General features: G+C 42.7%; 1 long non-coding RNA gene across 2 annotated transcripts; it reads right to left on the bottom strand.

Moving 5' to 3' along the window:
* Window positions 1–1,390: 1,390 nt before the first annotated feature.
* LOC123119509 (uncharacterized) lies at window positions 1,391–14,971 on the bottom strand. 2 transcript variants are annotated; one of them, XR_006458721.1, is made up of 10 exons: window positions 14,525–14,971; window positions 14,307–14,448; window positions 14,170–14,241; window positions 4,992–5,114; window positions 4,543–4,614; window positions 4,244–4,333; window positions 3,849–4,105; window positions 3,175–3,328; window positions 2,774–3,081; window positions 1,391–1,732 (listed from the first exon to the last, which is right to left on the bottom strand). It is a non-coding gene; the product is annotated as an uncharacterized lncRNA (long non-coding RNA). The 2 variants fall into 2 exon arrangements; XR_006458722.1 differs by lacking the exons at window positions 4,992–5,114; window positions 14,170–14,241 and having other exon boundaries at window positions 1,396–1,732; window positions 14,525–14,970.
* Between the last annotated feature and the right edge of the window lie 5,777 nt (window positions 14,972–20,748).

Below are 20,748 nucleotides of genomic sequence, written 5' to 3' on the forward strand. Positions count from 1 at the left end.
TTGTATCAATAAATTGTGCACTGACTCCAAATATTAGAGACATACCCATGATATATATATACCTACTAATGAATTATGTACATACGCGGGCATGTATATATATCCAATGATTTATTCTAGGTCTTGCTAATAAAGAAATTATATGCATAGTGGATATGTATATACCTACTAACTAAATTATGTACATACGCGGGTATGCATATACCTACTAATGAAATTATATACATACACAGGTATGCATATACCTACTAATTAAATTATATACATATGCGGGTATGCATATACCTACTAATGAAATTATATACATACGCGGGTATGCATATACCTACTAATTAAATTATATACATACGCGGGCATGCATATACCTACTAACGAAATTATGTACATACATAGGTATGCATATACCTACTAACAAAATTACATGTATAGGTATATGTATACCCAATTATGTTGTGAGTATATGTATACCCAATTATGTTGTGGGTATACTTATACCTAACTGAAATTACGTAACATATACGTGTATGTACATACAAAGTGATTTAGCCTACGAATAAATAAGTGCTATATAAGGAGGTAATAAATATTGATTTTTAATCAATATGGTATTTTAATTTCCTTCCTTTTCTATGATGTGACATGCATGCATGGAATGATTAAATAATTAAAGCCTGCCAAATTAAGCCATTTTCACTAGTTTCCAAATCAGTCGCTAAACACGATCCAACGACAAGTCGCTAAACACGATCCAACGACAGATAGGCAAGGTGACTGGGCCCCTAGGTGTCTCAAACTACCGTGTGTGTGTGTGTATATATATATATATATATATATATATATATATATATATATTATATACATCTGGGCTATTCTGTTACGCGTAACAGAATATAGGATGCCCGTGCGTTGCCACGGGCTAACAAAATATATGCACAACAAAAAATATGCTACTAAAAATGTATATACAAAGAGAAATGCCATGTGATATGGGAGTGATAGACAACATGCGATGATATTGCATGCTTGTGATGCGGTAGATAAATACATCTCCTCGTCATCTTTCCCTTCCCCTCCCTATCTCACAATCTTTTGTTCTTCGTGTGTTTCTCATGGGGCAAGCATAATCATTGATATGAATAGTCATGAAAATATCAGATCACTACAACGCACACACACACAAATTATAAATTTGACAAGCATGTTGGTCGATATTTAAACAGGGTAATAAATAAACCAAGATGTGAGACTATTCTATGGTGTACCTAATAAAAAAATCCTTTGTGATTCAGTTGTATATATGTAACTGTAGAAAAATATTGACATACGCAAGAGATTAAAAAAAGCACCATGTCATACATACACGTATTTGATTTGTTCCCATGTTCTATCCACCTTCCTATTCTCCACTAATTCCTCCTTCAAGTCTCCATCTTCCGACTAAATTCAATCAGATCTGAAGCTCATGCATCCTCCTTTTTGTATTGGTCTTCGTATGGTCTTCCTGCCTTTTGTATTGCCTGCATTTATAGCACAGATCTAATTTTTGCAACCAAGATTTGAGTTCCCAATTAATATGATGTGTTACAAATTTTGTAGAGTACTAATAATTTCTAACGACCCTTGTTGGCTTTGCTTTCTTCTACTCGGAAATACCAGAGCATCTTACGAAAATGAAGCTTTCCAGTACTACTCTTTGCAAGTTTAATCCAAGAAGCTCCACGACCATTGTAACCTACAAAAATGAGGAAACATATATCAGATTCAGTGACGTTGTAGTTGTGTTCTCTCCCAGAATAAGCTAGTCAGATGCATCTTTCCAATACTACTTTTTAGTAGTTTCGCGCCCTAATGGTAAAGTATATAGATGCAAAAGGATTTTGCATACTACTAAAATGCATAGCCATTCCAATACACCGATCCAACAAGCACATTATCGTTGTCGGTTAGTGGTTGCCGGTTGTCTATGCTGGTTGTCTCCCTTATCACTTAAGGGGCTTTGGCGAGACCAAGTTCTAATCTCTGCAATTTTACTTCAATCCTCTGCATTAGTGTCATTAATTCAGTGGCGCCATCCGAGCTAGCGGCACTATCCAATCCAATTTCCTATAAATCATTATTAACAACTCTCTTCTCTTTTTACATGTTTTAAAAATCTGCATATTTTCTTGGAATGATTTCAGTAACATAATTGAATGGCTCGGTATATGCTCACATATCCCCGCTCTTACAAGCTACCATAAAGCTTGTATCAGACTGGTAGTGTATACTATATTGCTAACTCTAAGATTGGATTTTGTGTTAACTATAGACAACAACAACAAAGCCTTTAGTCCCAAACAAGTTTGTGTTAACTATAGAATCTTGAAAAAAGAAATAGTGGGCTGATTAGATATAATAAGATTTAAAATAGAAAATAAATGATGAATAGCAAATGACCATTTTAATCAAGCGCTAGAAGTCGCTGCACACTTAAAAAAACAAGCTAATTGCACATCAGCTCCGTCTCGATTCGGTGCCACATTAGAATTAGAGGAAATTTAGAGAGGCAGATCACATTCTTTGTTTGTCTAATGCCAACTTTAATCATACACTATGAATCTACAAAGTTGACTTGTCCAACAAATTTCTGAATTTAATTAGTGTGACTACTTGTTGGAAAGAAATCATCATCATATGACAAAACAAATACCCAAAATATGTTCCCATCACATGACACAACCAAGATGTGCAGTCAACCATGAGGTTGCAATGAAATGTAAGAACAAAGAATTACAGTCGGTTGGGTGGGTTGTGGTCACGTGTGATGAGGATAGTGAGCCCGGCAGCGTAAATGCCGTCAGTTATCTGCTCCTGCGTGGACGCTGACCCAAACACACTGGAGCCCGACTTGCTGTAGATGAGCGACAAGATACCCATCTGGTCATTAGTGGACTCCCTAACAGAAGGGAGCCCATAAATAGGAGGTAAAAAAAGAAACAAAACAGAGTGCGAGTCCCCAAGAACCACATAACGACCAGTTCAAAAAAGAGAAAGAGCCACGAATCGATTCTCACCTGATAGGTTGTCCTCTGTGTATAGCACCTGAAAGTATTGTCGGGAGATAGAAAAGGAGTAAGGGCACAACAGAATACAATATCATGTCATGATGAGTAAAAGGTGTATGTTTGAACATACCATCCTATGGCTTTGTTTGGCAAATATCTTGGCATTCCCTGAAGAAAAGGTTGGCCAGTAGCACAAGTTTAGGTCCTAGTTTTCAGTACAATCAGTTCGGTTCGATAGTCTCATTTGCCGCCATAGTGTTTTGTTTTCTAGTTACACGCCCACCCTGAAATACACCAAATAACTTGATTTGAGATATGGTCGACAGTGTTTTTCTCATTGTTCAGTACCATGCACATATCCTTTTCTTAAATGCATAAACATGATTCTTTTAATTACAAAGGCCAATAACCAAATAACATGCACTCTTTTTAATTCATTGTTGGATTGGATGCAAATGTAGCAACAACCTTTTCTATTATGAACAAAAGTGTAACACCAGCCTGGTGGTCAGAAATTAACTATAGTTAAAACCCACTAAATATGGTTGGATAAATTAGAAAAGAAAACTTGTTTGTTTAAGAAATTAAAGCATGATTAAGAAGTTCCCTTATCTCTAATTGATGTGATCTCTACCACAGCAAGGCTTCTATGCCTGAATATTGAATATACAGTGTTTTACAGAGAGTTTATGTCAGAAACTGGTTCCCTAATTTTCTGATACTCCACCCATGTAAATCTCGAGACTTGTAGCAGAGATATATATGTAGCACAACAAACTGCTCTCAAACTTGATAGATGCTTACCAGGGGACAAATGGGCAATGTCTTCACTTCTCTTGGCAGCATGAACATTCTTCGTATACAATATGTCTGTTTTGGATGCTTGCATCGTGGCTCCACCAATGGACACCCTACGGTTTACACCACCCATCGAGTGTCTAGGCGCCTTCTTTATACTTTGAGGCTTGGATGGACTTGGTTTTGAACCGTAGAGAGTTGAACACCGACCGTCCTTCTGCCCACCCCTCTGCCTCGAGGTGGATGCTGACTGCCCTCCATCCCTAGCCGACGAGAGAGAGTGGAGATGAGGAGAAGCTAAGATGGGGCGAAGACGGTGGTGGATAGTATGTAAACAAACATTGCAAGTAATAGTATGAGAAATAATTGTAAAGAAAAAGGACAACCAAAAATCAATTTACCCGCACTTTACCAAATTTGGCAAAATACTCTTTGAAGTCCTCCCTTAAAACTATTTCTTTATGAAGAAGCAGAATCTACATGATTCTATTCTACAAGAGACACCACTCTTAAAAGAAATAAAATAAAATAGGAACTTAAGAGGTCATCAGGCAAGACATAAGAAAATAATGACTACCATGCAGCAAAAATAGCATCAAGACCAGGTGCGAGTTCACACGCCCTTATGATGATTTGGTATAGTTCCTAGGGCTGAAATTAGGGAGGAAATTGCAGTAACATTAAACCTGAGCGTGCTTACCAATGAGGCGTTGATACAAACTGGATTCTGTCCTGGGCATCTCACTCTTCCAATAAGAAACGTAAAACCAACCTAGAATAGCATATCCGCATAGTCAGGGTAAGACCGGAATCCAAATGCAAGAGGATCAGCACATAACTTTATGCCCAAAAACAAACATGTCATCATTCTGTTGTTAGTATCAACTATGTGCAGATTATCATACAAGATTTCCATTACCCTGAACATTAGTACAAGAGACGAAAAGGAAACCTATAAACTAAGATTTCTAAAATAAACAAAAGAAGCTACTACTGTGCATCATATCCCACAATTAATTCATGATGCTAGCGAAGCTGTACAAGAGCCCAAAAAGAAACCTATAGTATTAAGTGCAGACTTCATCTGAATAGCCTTGCTTGTTCAGTGTTCCTAGTTATTGTGCGGACTTCAATCCTAATTTAACCGACCTCATCTGGGTCTCGAATCAAATGTACCACAGCTCAAAGAGCCGCAAATCTGAAGATATACTAAAGAGCCGCAGTTTTCTTTGCTTCAGTCTTCCGCCCTAAAATATAAAGCGCCCATTCAACCTGCAGGTTGCAGTTTCAAGTATTCACTGTTGGAAATATGCCCTAGAGGCAATAATAAATGGTTATTATTATATTTCTGTGTTCATGATAATAGTCTTTTATTCATGCTATAATTGTATTGTCCGGAAATCGTAATACATGTGTGAATACATAGACCACAACCTGTCCCTAGTAAGCCTCTAGTTGACTAGCTCGTTGATCAACAGATAGTCATGGTTTCCTGACTATGGACATAGGATGTCATTGATAACGGGATCACATCATTAGGAGAATGATGTGATGGACAAGACCCAACTTAAGCATAGCATAAAAGATCGTGTAGTTTCGTTTGCTAGAGCTTTTCCAATGTCAAGTATCTTTTCCTTAGACCATGAGATCGTGCAACTCCCGGATACCGTAGGAGTGCTTTGGGTGTGCCAAACGTCACAACGTAACTGGGTGACTATAAAGGTGCATTACGGGTATCTCCGAAAGTGTCTGTTGGGTTGGCACGGATCGAGACTGGGATTTGTCACTCCGTGTAAACGGAGAGGTATCTCTGGGCCCACTCGGTAATGCATCATCATAATGAGCTCAATGTGACTAAGGCGTTAGTCACGGGATCATGCATTGCGGTACGAGTAAAGAGACTTGCCGGTAACGAGATTGAACAAGGTATTGGGATACCGACGATCGAATCTCGGGCAAGTAACATACCGATTGACAAAGGGAATTGCATACGGATTGATTGAATCCTCGACACCGTGGTTCACCCGATGATATCATCGTGGAACATGTGGGAGCCAACATGGGTATCCAGATCCCGCTGTTGGTTATTGACCGGAGAGGCGTCTCGGTCATGTCTGCATGTCTCCCGAACCCGTAGGGTCTACACACTTAAGGTCCGGTGACGCTAGGGTTGTAGAGATATATGTATGCGGAAACCCGAAAGTTGTTCGGAGTCCCGGATGAGATCCCGGACGTCACGAGAGGTTCCGGAATGGTCCGGAGGGGAAGAATTATATATGGGAAGTCCAGTTTTGGCCACCGGGAAAGTTTCGGGGGTTATCGGTATTGTACCGGGACCACCGGAAGGGTCCCGGGGGTCCACCGGGTGGGGCCACCTGTCCCGGAGGGCCCCGTGGGCTGAAAGTGGAGGGGAACCAGCCCCTAATGGGCTGGGGCGCCACTTTGGGCCTCCCCCCATGCGCCTAGGGTTGGGAACCCTAGGGGGGGGGAGTTTCCCCTTGCCTTGGGGGGCAAGGCAACCCCTTCCCCCTTGGCCGCCGCCCCCCCCCCTTGGAGATCCCATCTCCAAGGGCTGCGCACCCCCCTTGGGGCCTATATAAAGGGGGGGAGGGAGGGCGGCATACTACAGCCTTTGGCGCCTCCCTCCTCCCCTGCAACACCTCTCTCTCTCGCGTAGAAGCTCGACGAAGCCCTGCCGGAGAGCCGCTACATCCACCACCACGCCGTCGTGCTGTTGGAACTCCATCAACCTCTCCTCCCCCCTTGCTGGATCAAGAAAGGAGGAGACGTCGCTGCACCGTACGTGTGTTGAACGCGGAGGTGCCGTCCGTTCGGCACTCGGTCATCGGTGATTTGGATCACGGCGAGTACGACTCCGTCATCCACATTTATTGGAACGCTTCCGCTCGCGATCTACAAGGGTATGTAGATCCACTCCTTTCCCCTCGTTGCTAGTAGACTCCATAGATGCATCTTGGTGAGCGTAGGAAAATTTTAAATTATGCTACGATTCCCAACAGTGGCATCATGAGCCAGGCCTATGCGTAGTTACTATGCACGAGTAGAACACAAAGAAGTTGTGGGCGTTGATGTTGCCAATTCTTCTTGCCGCTACTAGTCGTTTCTTGTTTCGGCGGCATTGTAGGATGAAGCGGCCCGGACCGACCTTACACGTACGCTTACGTGAGACAGGTTCCACCGACTGACATGCACTAGTTGCATAAGGTGGCTAGCGGGTGTCTGTCTCTCCTACTTTAGTCGGAACGGATTCGATGAAAAGGGTCCTTATGAAGGGTAAATAGAAATTGGCAAATCACGTTGTGGTCATACGTAGGTAAGAAATCGTTCTTGCTAGAAACCTACAAACCACGTAAAAACTTGCAACAACAATTAGAGGACGTCTAACTTGTTTTTGCAGCAAGTGATATATGTGATATGATATGGCCAGAAGATGTGATGAATGATATATGTGATGTATGAGATTGATCATATTCTTGTAATAGGAATCACGACTTGCATGTCGATGAGTATGACAACCGGCAGGAGCCATAGGAGTTGTCTTTATTATTTTGCATGACCTGCGTGTCATTGAATAACGCCATGTAATTTACTTTACTTTGTTGCTAAACGGTTAGCCATAGAAGTAGAAGTAATCGTTGGCGTGACAACTTCATGAAGACACAATGATGGAGATCATGATGATGGAGATCATGGTGTCATGCCGGTGACGAAGATGATCATGGTGCCCCGAAGATGGAGATCAAAGGAGCATGATGATATTGGCCATATCATGTCACTATTTGATTGCATGTGATGTTTATCATGTTTTTGCATCTTATTTGCTTAGTACGACGGTAGCAAGTAGGATGATCCCTTATAATAATTTCAAGAAAGTGTTCACCCTAACTGTGCACCGTTGCGAAGGTTCGTCGTTTCGAAGCACCACGTGATGATCGGGTGTGATAGATTCTTACGTTCGCATACAACGGGTGTTGACGAGCCTAGCATGTACAGACATGGCCTCGGAACACACGCAATACACTTAGGTTGACTTGACGAGCCTAGCATGTACAGACATGGCCTCGGAACACGGAGGACCGAAAGGTCGAGCATGAGTCGTATAGAAGATACGATCAACATGGGGATGTTCACCGATCTTGACTAGTCCGTCTCACGTGATGATCGGACATGGCCTAGTTGAGTTCGGATCATGTTTCACTTAGATAACTAGAGGGATGTCTATCTGAGTGGGAGTTCATTAAATAATTTGATTATATGAACTTAATTATCATGAACTTAGTCTAAAAATCTTTACACTATGTATTGTAGATCAAATGGCCCACGTTGTCCTCAATTTCAACGCGTTCCTAGAGAAAACCAAGCTGAAAGATGATGGCAGCAACTATACGGACTGGGTCCGGAACCTGAGGCTCATCCTCATAGTTGCCAAGAAAGATTATGTCTTAGAAGCACCGCTAGGTGAAGCACCAATCCCTGAGAACCAAGACGTTATGAACGCTTGGCAGCAGCGTGCTGATGATTACTCCCTCGTTCAGTGCGGCATGCTTTACAGCTTAGAACCGGGTCTCCAAAAGCGTTTTGAGAAACATGGAGCATACGAGATGTTCGAGGAGCTGAAACTGGTTTTTCAAGCTCATGCCCGGGTCGAGAGATATGATGTCTCCGACAAGTTCTTCAGCTGTAAAATGGAGGAGAACAGTTCTGTTAGTGAGCACATACTCAGAATGTCTGGGTTGCACAACCGCTTGTCTCAGCTGGGAGTTAATCTCCCGGATGACGCGGTTATTGACAGAATCCTCCAGTCGCTTCCACCAAGCTACAAGAGCTTTGTGATGAACTACAATATGCAGGGGATGGAAAAGACCATTCCCGAGGTATATTCAATGCTGAAATCAGCTGAGGTAGAGATCAGAAAAGAACATCAAGTGTTGATGGTGAATAAAACCACTAAGTTCAAGAAGGGCAAGGGTAAGAAGAACTTCAAGAAGGACGGCAAGGGAGTTGCCGCGCCCGGTAAGCCAGTTACCGGGAAGAAGTCAAAGAATGGACCCAAGCCCGAGACTAAGTGCTTTTATTGCAAGGGAAGTGGTCACTGGAAGCGGAACTGCCCCAAATATTTAGCGGACAAGAAGAAGGCCGGCAACACCCAAGGTATATGTGATATACAAGTAATTGATGTGTACCTTACCAGTACTCGTAGTAGCTCCTGGGTATTTGATACCGGTGCGGTTGCTCATATTTGTAACTCAAATCAGGAACTACGGAATAAACGGAGACTGGCAAAAGACGAGGTGACGATGCGCGTCGGGAATGGTTCCAAGGTCGATGTGATCGCCGTCGGCACGCTACCTCTGCATCTACCCACGGGATTAGTTATAAACCTCAATAATTGTTATTTAGTGCCAGCTTTGAGCATGAACATTGTATCTGGATCTCGTTTAATTCGAGATGGCTACTCATTTAAATCTGAGAATAATGGTTGTTCTATTTATTTGAGAGATATGTTTTATGGTCATGCCCCGCTGGTCAATGGTTTATTCTTGATGAATCTCGAACGTGATGCTACACATGTTCATAGTGTGAATACCAAAAGATGTAAAGTTGATAACGATAGTCCCACATACTTGTGGCACTGCCGCCTTGGTCACATTGGTGTCAAGCGCATGAAGAAGCTCCATGCAGATGGACTTTTGGAGTCTCTTGATTACGAATCATTTGACACGTGCGAACCATGCCTCATGGGTAAGATGACCAAGACTCCGTTCTCCGGAACAATGGAGCGAGCAACCAACTTATTGGAAATCATACATACCGATGTGTGCGGTCCAATGAGTGTTGAGGCTCGCGGAGGATATCGTTATGTTCTCACTCTCACTGATGATTTAAGTAGATATGGGTATGTCTACCTAATGAAACACAAGTCTGAAACCTTTGAAAAGTTCAAGGAATTTCAGAGTGAGGTTGAGAATCAACGTGACAGGAAAATAAAATTCTTACGATCAGATCGTGGTGGAGAATATTTAAGTCACGAATTTGGTACACACTTAAGGAAATGTGGAATAGTTTCACAACTCACGCCGCCTGGAACACCTCAGAGAAATGGTGTGTCCGAACGTCGTAATCGCACTCTATTGGATATGGTGCGATCTATGATGTCTCTTACCGATTTACCGCTCTCATTTTGGGGTTATGCTTTAGAGACTGCCGCATTCACTTTAAATAGGGCACCGTCTAAATCCGTTGAGGCGACACCGTATGAATTATGGTTTGGGAAGAAACCTAAGCTGTCGTTTCTAAAAGTTTGGGGATGCGATGCTTATGTCAAGAAACTTCAACCTGAAAAGCTCGAACCCAAATCGGAAAAATGCGTCTTCATAGGATACCCTAAGGAAACTATTGGGTACACCTTCTACCTCAGATCCGAAGGCAAGATCTTCGTTGCCAAGAACGGGTCCTTTCTAGAGAAGGAGTTTCTCTCGAAAGAATTGAGTGGGAGGAAAGTGGAACTTGATGAGGTGATAGTCACCCCTTCCGAGTCGGAAAATAGCGCAGCGCGGGAAAATGTTCCTGTGGTGCCTACACCGACGGGGGAGGAAGTTAATGATGATGATCATGAAGCTTCGGATCAAGTTGCCACTGAACTTCGTAGGTCCACAAGGACACGTTCCGCACCAGAGTGGTACGGCAACCCTGTCCTGGAAATCATGTTGTTAGACAACGGTGAACCTTCGAACTATGAAGAAGCGATGGCGGGCCCGGATTCCGACAAATGGCTAGAAGCCATGAAATCCGAGATAGAATCCATGTATGAAAACAAAGTATGGACTTTGACTGACTTGCCCGATGAGCGGCGAGCCATAGAAAACAAATGGATCTTTAAGAAGAAGACAGACGCAGATGGTAATGTGACCATCTACAAAGCTCGACTTGTCGCTAAGGGTTATCGACAAGTTCAAGGGGTTGACTACGATGAGACTTTCTCACCCGTAGCGAAGCTGAAGTCCGTCCGAATCATGTTAGCAATTGCCGCATACTATGATTATGAGATATGGCAGATGGACGTCAAAACGGCATTCCTTAACGGCTTCCTTAAGGAAGAGTTGTATATGATGCAGCCGGAAGGTTTTGTCGATCCTAAGAATGCTAACAAAGTATGCAAGCTCCAGCGCTCAATCTATGGGCTGGTGCAAGCATCTCGGAGTTGGAACATTCGCTTTGATGAGATGATCAAAGCGTTTGGGTTTACACAGACTTATGGAGAAGCCTGTGTTTACAAGAAAGTGAGTGGGAGCTCTGTAGCATTTCTCATATTATATGTGGATGACATATTATTGATGGGAAATGATATAGAATTCTTGGAAAGTATAAAGGCCTATTTGAATAAGTGTTTTTCAATGAAGGACCTTGGAGAAGCTGCTTACATATTAGGCATCAAGATCTATAGAGATAGATCAAGACGCCTCATTGGTCTTTCACAGAGTACATACCTTGACAAGATATTGAAGAAGTTCAGTATGGATCAGTCCAAGAAGGGGTTCTTGCCTGTATTGCAAGGTGTGCAATTGAGCACGGCTCAATGCCCGACCACGGCAGAAGATATAGAAGAGATGAGTGTCATCCCCTATGCCTCGGCCATAGGGTCTATTATGTATGCCATGCTGTGTACCAGACCTGATGTAAACCTTGCCGTAAGTTTGGTAGGAAGGTACCAAAGTAATCCCGGCAAGGAACACTGGACAGCGGTCAAGAATATCCTGAAGTACCTGAAGAGGACTAAGGATATGTTTCTCGTCTATGGAGGTGACGAAGAGCTCGTCGTAAAGGGTTACGTCGACGCTAGCTTCGACACAGATCCGGATGACTCGAAGTCACAGACCGGATACGTGTATATTTTGAATAGAGGAGCAGTAAGCTGGTGCAGTTGCAAGCAAAGCGTCGTGGCGGGATCTACATGTGAAGCGGAATACATGGCAGCCTCGGAGGCAGCACAGGAAGCAGTCTGGATGAAGGAGTTCATTACCGACCTAGGGGTGATTCCCAATGCGTCGGGCCCAATGACTCTCTTATGTGACAACACTGGAGCTATTGCCCTTGCAAAGGAGCCCAGGTTTCACAGGAAGACCAGGCATATCAAGCGTCGCTTCAACTCCATTCGTGAAAGTGTTCAAAATGGAGACATAGATATTTGTAAAGTACACACGGACCTGAATGTAGCAGATCCGTTGACTAAACCTCTCCCTAGGGCAAAACATGATCAACACCAGGACGCAATGGGTGTTCGATTCATCACAATGTAACTAGATTATTGACTCTAGTGCAAGTGGGAGACTGTTGGAAATATGCCCTAGAGGCAATAATAAATGGTTATTATTATATTTCTGTGTTCATGATAATAGTCTTTTATTCATGCTATAATTGTATTGTCCGGAAATCGTAATACATGTGTGAATACATAGACCACAACCTGTCCCTAGTAAGCCTCTAGTTGACTAGCTCGTTGATCAACAGATAGTCATGGTTTCCTGACTATGGACATAGGATGTCATTGATAACGGGATCACATCATTAGGAGAATGATGTGATGGACAAGACCCAACTTAAGCATAGCATAAAAGATCGTGTAGTTTCGTTTGCTAGAGCTTTTCCAATGTCAAGTATCTTTTCCTTAGACCATGAGATCGTGCAACTCCCGGATACCGTAGGAGTGCTTTGGGTGTGCCAAACGTCACAACGTAACTGGGTGACTATAAAGGTGCATTACGGGTATCTCCGAAAGTGTCTGTTGGGTTGGCACGGATCGAGACTGGGATTTGTCACTCCGTGTAAACGGAGAGGTATCTCTGGGCCCACTCGGTAATGCATCATCATAATGAGCTCAATGTGACTAAGGCGTTAGTCACGGGATCATGCATTGCGGTACGAGTAAAGAGACTTGCCGGTAACGAGATTGAACAAGGTATTGGGATACCGACGATCGAATCTCGGGCAAGTAACATACCGATTGACAAAGGGAATTGCATACGGATTGATTGAATCCTCGACACCGTGGTTCACCCGATGATATCATCGTGGAACATGTGGGAGCCAACATGGGTATCCAGATCCCGCTGTTGGTTATTGACCGGAGAGGCGTCTCGGTCATGTCTGCATGTCTCCCGAACCCGTAGGGTCTACACACTTAAGGTCCGGTGACGCTAGGGTTGTAGAGATATATGTATGCGGAAACCCGAAAGTTGTTCGGAGTCCCGGATGAGATCCCGGACGTCACGAGAGGTTCCGGAATGGTCCGGAGGTGAAGAATTATATATAGGAAGTCCAGTTTTGGCCACCGGGAAAGTTTCGGGGGTTATCGGTATTGTACCGGGACCACCGGAAGGGTCCCGGGGGTCCACCGGGTGGGGCCACCTGTCCCGGAGGGCCCCGTGGGCTGAAAGTGGAGGGGAACCAGCCCCTAATGGGCTGGGGCGCCACTTTGGGCCTCCCCCCCATGCGCCTAGGGTTGGGAACCCTAGGGGGGGGAGTTTCCCCTTGCCTTGGGGGGCAAGGCAACCCCTTCCCCCTTGGCCGCCGCCCCCCCCTTGGAGATCCCATCTCCAAGGGCTGCGCACCCCCCCTTGGGGGCCTATATAAAGGGGGGGGAGGGAGGGCAGCATACTACAGCCTTTGGCGCCTCCCTCCTCCCCTGCAACACCTCTCTCTCTCGCGCAGAAGCTCGACGAAGCCCTGCCGGAGAGCCGCTACATCCACCACCACGCCGTCGTGCTGTTGGAACTCCATCAACCTCTCCTCCCCCCTTGCTGGATCAAGAAAGGAGGAGACGTCGCTGCACCGTACGTGTGTTGAACGCGGAGGTGCCGTCCGTTCGGCACTCGGTCATCGGTGATTTGGATCACGGCGAGTACGACTCCGTCATCCACGTTCATTGGAACGCTTCCGCTCGCGATCTACAAGGGTATGTAGATCCACTCCTTTCCCCTCGTTGCTAGTAGACTCCATAGATGCATCTTGGTGAGCGTAGGAAAATTTTAAATTATGCTACGATTCCCAACATTCACAAGGCAAAACAAGCACGAGAAAGTAGCCTGAACCCTGCAAGCCAATTGTTTTCCTCACTTCTGAACCCACACTATGTTGGGAAATGTTCCGCATCACGAGTGCAGACGTATCAAACGGACCAGTCCAAACTCTAAGCATCAACAAATTCAGTTTTGAACAATAGAACTCAAACGAAACAAAGCCGCGAGAAACCCAACGGTGCAGCCAGGAGCAAATCAAGAATCTCTAGGTGGTCGTTTTGAACACATACATACAAATAATAATGGCAGATTGATGATAAGCTACAAGCACCACTACAATTTGTACGCACTGCTTGGGTATCCTGCAAATAAAACAGAGGTAATAAATTCCTTATAGCTAATCACGTGAATATAGCAAATTGATTACCTGTGGTTTGATTCCATGTACTCTATCCAAAATAGATCAAATCTGCAGGACATCCTAGGCTATGAGTGGTCAGCTGTAGATGCTGTTGCTTGTGCTTTTGCACCAAAGGGGCCTGAAGAGCCCCATCTCCCTTCAACAACCTCTGAATAGTAAAGAACATCATATAACAAGTAATTAGGAAAAAGATAGTCTAATCGAAATCAATTCGTTCGACTAACCATATGTGCATAGTGACAAAAGTATGTTTCACAGGGGGATTGCAAAGTATGTTGCAGCCTCAGAAGCAAGCTTCATGCGTTGCTGATGCTCAAAGTTGATGTATATATATTAACCCCACCGTCCCAATAAGGTGAATAAATCTGCGAAAGAAATAAACTTGGCTTAGACCCAAAAGTAAGCTAGCTTTAAATAAATCCTTACTGATGGCGCCAGTCATATAGGATTGCCCATAGCTTTTGCACTTTCTCTCTGCAATCAAATTCAATCACCATGACATAAATCAACAATATATACACTCCATTGCGAACATACAGAATGGGGAGAACCAAAACACCTTGATGTATTCATATTATCCATAAGTTGTAAGGATGGAGCTCCAAATGCAATAGCAAACATGAATCGTATTTCTTAACTGTGGTAAGACAAAAAAATTGGGATGATTAAAACGAATTAGGAGGATGAAACTGGTGGGGGAGGGTGTCGTCCAGAGCGGTGCAGAGTGGTCACTGGAGGTCGGCCTCCCTCCTCAGCTTCTTGGCGGACGAGGGCGGCTATGGATGGCGATGTATATGGTGAGCAGCCTCTGGCCTCCCCTGCTCCCCAATGATCCTGCTCGACGCCCGCGCTGCCCATTCACCGCTGCCATCGCTTGCCAAGTTGAGATTGAGTGAGAGAGAGAGAGAGAAAGAGAGAGAGAGGAAAAAAATAGTGGAGGGAAAGCTCAGAAACTGGTGCTCATACAAAGAAAAGCAATCAGATTATTGGATACATGTGGTTTTAGAAAAAGCAAAAATGTAATACATACAACATCCACTAAAAACTGTAACAAAGTTTGCTCGATTGATGCCAAACCTACTGTGAACTTCACGCTAGGCACAACAATATCCCCTCTATTTTTTCAGTTCAGAGCAACACAAAATGAATTGTAAGGATGGAAACCTACTGTGAACTCGTTTTCTGATGGCTAGCAGCAACATAAAACAACAACCACTTATATAAACTGAACCAAAAAGGAAAATGATCCAGAACTGAACCAAAACGTCATGTTTCCGATTTCTGATATTTTTTCCTCCAATCTCCTGCAGACAGGAGAGCAGTATTGCACTATAAATAAATAAACAAACTTGAGAATCTGAATACTACTGTAAGGCATAAGATGTCCTTGGCATAATTATAATAAAGAAGGGAAAAACTGAACCAAAATGTGGTGTGCACCTCACGTCCTCAATGGATGCATGCACAAGATGCTGCTGCAGGTGATAGATATTGTGAGCCACCTGGTGGTGGGGGTAGATAAGATTGGATGGGGGAAGCTCACCTCACGTCCAGCCGATGGCTGCTCCACCTCCTCTCCTCTCCTCTGGCCGTTGTACCACCTAGAGACAAGTGAAGAGAGAGACACGTAGGGGTCAGAGGAAGAAGAAGCCGCCTGCACATCACTCACTCACTCATGCATCACAGGAACAAGGAAGAAAACCAGAGGAAGAAGAAGAAGGAAGGGGATCTGACCTAGGGCGCCATGGGCGGGGCTCGATTGCTAGGGTTTTGGGCGGCGGCTACGGGGTGGAAGGAGGTTGCTTCGTGGTGGAGGAGCCGAGCCGGCGGTGGTCCTCTGCTGGTCGACGCAGCCAAATCCATGAGATCCAAATCCTTCGCTTTCGCTCGACGCGCTAGGGGCGGCTACGTTGGCCTCCCCGCCTTCAGATCCAAATCCATCCCGTCACCCGTATTCCTCCCTCATCTGGCCATGGAGATCAGCTCATCCTCTCCCGCAAGTGGGGCGCCTTTGATGTGAGACCGAGTGCAGCGGCGAAGGGATGAAGGGCGGCGGAGGAGAAGGGATGAAGGCGGCGACGAACGAGGTCAGGGAGTCTAGCGTGCGAGTCGTTCTCGCTCGAGGGCATGCGACTTCGCTCGTACGTGCGGGGTTTTTTTCCGCTGGTTATTTTTTGTAGGTTTTTTTTATCGCTGGTTAATCGTCGTAGATTTTTCTTCGTCCTGAAGAGCGCGGGGGCTGGTGGAGGACTCGGTACGTGGTTTTTTCGGCTAGTGGCGGGTCAGCGTGAGGTGGGAGGAGGTACCAAAATAGGTACCAAAAAAACCGGGTGAGGTGGGACGAAAATAAACCTAAAACGGAGACTACCAACTGAGACATTAGGAGTAGAGACTGATGAATTCAAGCGGTTGAACTGATGAAATTCGAGCGGTTGAACTGATGCTTTCTGTTTCTGTTAAAAATCGTCTTCTTTAGTTCAATTTTTTTTGCAATTCTTTTTATCGAAACGCGGCGTGTAATATATCGTTGGAAAGCTGTTGACATCTACATTACAATCATATAATTTGTTTTTGCAAAAAAATTATGGTTTAAGAGCAGTTTTGAAAAAACCGTTTTTTTTCAAAACCGAAAACGTGAATCGTATTTTGAACTTAATTTTCAAACGGTTTGTCGGAATTGAGCAAATGAGATGGCGTTGGAAAGCTTGTGAAAATCCGCATCTTCCATATATCTACTATTTTTCAAATTCTATATGATTTAAAAGTAATTTAAAAATAATGAAATTCTGGGCGAAACATATTTTCGCTGTTTTTTGCAAACGGTTTGTCGGATTGACCCAAGTGATACGGAGTTGGAAAGTTATGGAAAATGCACAACTTTTGCGTATAGAAGGCCTTTTCTAATTCCTTACTGTTTAAATACGAATTCAAATACGGTTAAAGTTGGTTTTGAACGTGATTTTGTTAAAAAGTTTATTGAAATGGGGCAAATAATATACCATTGGAAAGCTACCAAAAATGCGAAATTTAGTCATGTTGAACATTTTCTCAAATTCGCAATCGTTTAAGAGTAATTTTGAATACCGCAAGACGGATCCTGTTGTTTTCCCGTCTGAAAAATAAAGTACTCGTACTGATATATGTGTGTGTTTGTACTGAGCTATTTTTTTAGAGTAATTTTGAATTGTTCTGAAAAAAGAGCACTTGTACTGATGTTTGCATGAGTTTGTACTAAATGTGTTTTCACTAACTAGACTTTGCTCTGTTTTTGGATAATATTTTCGCCCGTAAGTTTTCAACGGTTTATTGTATCGTCGCCCTTGTACTTGCATGGTTTGTATCATTGTACTGAATGATATTTTTTTTAAAGAAAATGTTTTTTATTCTTTTTTCTAAACTAAACATTTTTTTACAATGATGTTCTGGACTTCTCTTATTTTACAACTTGTACTTTTACCATTTTGAATTGCATGGAGTTTCTTTTTGCTTGAACTTTTACAATTTGAATTTCTGACATTTCTTTTATTCCGAACGGACCACCATTTTTAACTTGTACTAATCAATATTTTTAATTAAACCATTTTTCTTTGTAGAACGGACCATCATTTTTGTTTGTACAGATCAGTTGTAGAACTTGAACGTCAACGTCACAGAATTACACTTTGGACGGATCATCCTCTCCCATCTGGACTGACCACAAAACTTGCATCAGGAAACTCACAAAAATAAGGAGGATTACAACGAGATCGATGAGAATGTATGAACCATAGCATTTTTAGCTCAATAAATACTATACACAAAACAAGCAGAACTTATTAAACAAGATGTTTTTAAAGTTTCTCACATTAACACTTTTTATAATACAAAACCGAATGGTTCACTTTTACCTCCTCTTTTTTAAGTATTACAAACTGATGAACTAAAATAAAATTGTGAGCACAGTGCATTTTTGTACCACAGTTGGTAATAGGGGCACATTCCATGTGAATTGTATAAAAGGTAAGTACCAGTAAAAATGGATTGCTGGTGTTTTTATAGAGTTTGTAGTACCATCACAATCAAAGTTCGTACTGACATAAGCTCTGGTCGTGCTCCAGCCAGAAAAAGATACATAAGTACACTGCGGCCAAAGTATTACAAACTGACAAACATAATCAGCCACCTCGCTAGAACAGAGCATCTCAGATGCTTCTACTCCCATTGCCTTTCCTTGTGCAGGAGGCTGTTGACGGAGCAGACAGTGACACAGGGGGCCATGGTAACGACACGCGCAGTGACGCAGGTCTCCGAACTGATGGTCGCGACGAACTCGGCCACCCTGAAGCCATGCGGTTGGACCGAGCATGGCGCTGAAGTTGAGTAGAACATTTAGGAATTAGGATAATTAGGAAACAACAAATAGGTGAAGAAAATCGTGAAGTGAAATGAGTTATAGAAGACAGTATGCATTACACCTTGCTGATTTCTCAACTGAAACTGTTTACTGCACAGCTGCCATATTTGACTGAGCTACCGTGAAGTTGCTGGAATGGACAAAAGTCTTAATCAGAATCTCACCAACGTTTGAAACTAGAATGAATTTCTGAAAACTTACCCAGTTTGGTTAGCTGCTGACTTGAGAAGAGCCATCCTTTTTGCATCGAAGAGCTGTTGTGATGTACTGAGCAATTGTTTTTTTTACCTTACAAAATTATGTCCGATGAATCTCTCTAATATGGATGTGTGAACCTTCCAAAATTAAATATGGATGTGTAAACATGGCATCTTCTTTTTTCCATAAAAACAACAGGAGCGCATCGGCATAGTTATTCATCTCCATATCAATAATACTTGGCCACCAAAAACCCGACAAATGTTTTTTCTTGAAAACACACAACACATTTTTGGAGTGCATCAGTACAAGCTGACATTTTTCAGTTTTTAGAGAAATCAGAAGAGAAATTTTAAGGAGAAGAACATTATAAGTTTGCAACCATTAAAGAATTAAGTTCCTATGGCTAGTAGCTATGCATGTTTTAAGTGAAATCTCGGTAAAAGTAATTTTGTACTCCCCATGTAGTAATACCTGGACTTGCTGTCACATGTCTTCTTTATAGCAATACTAGACTGATTTTATATATCTTTATAACAATACTGGGCTATTTTTTGTTTTTTTGTATGAACTGTTTGTATAATACATACTGTACCACAGTATATCCTATAGATATTCTTCATCATAAAGGACCACAACAGCCATCATTTCAAAAATGAACATAGAACGGAAAATGGAATTTACTTTCAGTCTCGATAGCGAGCCTCTCAAGATCATGATCTGCAAGGAAAAAAATGGAGCAATATTGGCAAAAAAATCATACAAATCAGATGAACTATCACATGCAATAGATTACTTTCTTTCTTTCAGGAATAAGAACAAACATCCATGGAGCACAAAATGGAAGCGGTCGGCAAGTAGATGCAAAAAATGGTTGCCAAACTAGCAAGATGCGGCCTAAACCAACAGAATGGTCTTGAACTGTAATTCAGCAACCATTATTTGGATCCATTTAAACTAAAAGGGAGCTCCGTTTTTCAGCTGCAAGATGAATTGAAAAAGCACACAATGTTGATCTGAAGAACCACCATATGTCGAACTGAACATACACAAGAAAAGGACTGGCAGCCAGTCAGCAGATGTCAACTGAACTACTAGATGTCAATATATAAATTGATGTTTTTTGCAGGTTTTTGGGAATGAGAATTCATGTTTTGTAACTACATAAAAGTTCTAAATATGTATACTGCTCCATAAGAAATGTTATTACTGCATATGCCCAAACTATTTAGCTTCTATTTGACAACAAAGAAACATCAAAAAGGATTATTTAAGTTCTTTTAGGCATATAAACAAATAGCTTGAGAGCAACAGGAATAGTACAAGTTCTCCAATGCAAACAGAACAAGGTTTACCAAGCATATAAGAACAAAAAGGTAGAGTGCACCCAATTGGTTCGGGCCTCTTTTCCAAACTTTGTGCATGCTAGATATAACAAACGAGGATCCAGCGATCAAAATATAAATTTAATCACACCAATTGGTAGAGAGAGACGTAACAGCACAAACACACTCCATCTTTGAGAACACAGAGAGAGTTGTAGACGGCTATGGGTGTTCCACCCCCGTGATCACTCAGTTTTGCTTCGTTTGGTGTTTCGTTCCCGTGTACCAAAAGCTGACCTTCAGGAGGTGGCGAAGAAGAACGACCAACGACCAACGGTGACCAATGGCCATAGCCACCCATAGCGTGACGGCCGACGAAGACGGTAGTGTCCAACAACTTCCCTGTCCTGGCTCATTGCGGGACATGCATTGGACTGATACGTCTTCAACGTATTTATATTTTTTGATTGCTCCATGCTATATTATCTTCTGAACATTATTAGGCTTTATTATACACTTTTATATTATTTTT

The sequence above is a fragment of the Triticum aestivum genome, chromosome 5D, assembly GCF_018294505.1.
Source record: "Triticum aestivum cultivar Chinese Spring chromosome 5D, IWGSC CS RefSeq v2.1, whole genome shotgun sequence".
NCBI lineage: Eukaryota > Viridiplantae > Streptophyta > Magnoliopsida > Poales > Poaceae > Triticum > Triticum aestivum.